The following is a 1888-nucleotide window of genomic DNA, read 5'->3' on the forward strand; positions in this document are numbered from 1 at the left end:
CGATTCTATATCACCAGCAAGTTTACCATAAAAAAGATACGGCTAAAATGTACTCACACCTACTTTTTTCATAGATTAATAAATACAGTTTTAATTTCATGGGGGGGTATTTGATGATCTTACGTGAAAATTAAGAAAAAAAGATAGAATATAAGAATTTGTGGCTTATAACAACTGTATAAATATAAAAAAATGTCAACATGGAAAATTTAAGATTTAAGTTCGAATATAAAAAAAAATGTCTTTCTTACCTAGCTACAATGTCAACTTGTGAATAATGTTGTTTTAGTCTCAAGACATACCTCATTTCTTACCTCTGCCATTTTGTTCAAGGATAAGTCAATTCCTCTATTCTTCAAAAAATTCTTTTTTTTTCATGCGCACTATTTTGAGAACAACTAGTTGATTCCAAGCTGTTCGAGTTTGGGATGTTGATACTATTTTGAGAACAAAAAGCAAACAGAAGGACCTGAAAGTTTAATTTGCAAATCCAACGTCGTTTTGAGAATTCCAGAGGTCCAATTCAGAACTGCCCATGTTGCATTAGTGAAATGTTAACTTTTACAACAATATCACTAATCTCTACAGAGAGGGAAATGATATATAGTACTTTTGTACCCACTTAATCCACGTTGAACAATTTATTTTGGATGAGTTATGTATCCACAGGCTTGATATTGCAAATTTGATCAATTTGATTTCTATACTTAAACCCACTTTAACATTTACTATTACAATTGAGAGCCTAGTTCAGGTTATTAGCTTGCAGCCCAGTTGGTTTCATTAATTCTGTTCTTTCCCCCCTATTATTTGCTTTCGCTTTCACGTTGTACTCATTCAATTTGAAGTTCCTTTCTTTTTCATTTCATTTTCCTTTGTTTTCCGTTCACTATAGCTCATTTACTACACGAATGTAGTGTACATTATAGGAGCGCCTTTGTGTAATTGCTGAAGTTTCATATGTTCTTGATTTACATTCTGGAATCAATATAGTTTACCATTGCTTTTTGACTTTTATATTGCATACCTCTTGTTTAACCAAAAAATGAAATTTTGACTAAAGCTATAATTTAGAAGAACACGTGTTACTGATAATCGCAAGAATATATAAAAGAGAGTAATTTGAATAGCCAGAATATAATTGAATAAAGCAAGTAAACCAAAGTATATTCAGATGATTTTTCGTCCCCCTACAATTGTTCAGTCTTCTCCTTTTATAGCTATCTCAGATGTAAGTGCCTTGCTTTGGTCATAATAAGGTTATTGTGGGCAATAAATGACATTGAATGCTACGTTACATAATCATTACATTTAAGGCAGATTCTCTAACGTTTTTAGCATTTAATGCTTATTAAATACTGTATTTGGACCCTTGTATGCTGTCAAATTCATTCCCTTGACTCTTCTTGATTATTGAACTTAAATTTCTGGGATAGGTGCGGGTGTTAGATCCTTTAGATAACCGCCCGTGCCTCTTCCTTTGCTTTCGCTCGCATCTATTACTACTCGTGCCTTTTGGCTAACTGTAACTCTTTGACTATTTGACCAGCCTACGTGTCATGACACGTCATCTTCACAATATGTAAACTCAATTTTTCCTAATACAGATAGTCCCCACACTTGCCATTTATTCATCAGTTGAATATTTGGGAAGTAGATTTCATTAAAACGGGAATTTTTGTCTCCATTAATGCTGTGACAGAATTGACACTTCAATTGTCACTTCCATTTAATGCGTTTCACACGTGTCACCTTCCTATTGGTTCTGCAATTTTACAGCACTTTTCTAGGCTTTCTTTTCGGCTTCCCTGTTCACGAAGTGTCAGTTATCATTATTATGGCCCTTCATCCTAAACAATGTGTGACGACTGACGCCCAAATGTGTTCA

This window comes from Nicotiana attenuata, unplaced genomic scaffold (assembly GCF_001879085.1).
Source record: "Nicotiana attenuata strain UT unplaced genomic scaffold, NIATTr2, whole genome shotgun sequence".
Lineage (NCBI taxonomy): Eukaryota > Viridiplantae > Streptophyta > Magnoliopsida > Solanales > Solanaceae > Nicotiana > Nicotiana attenuata.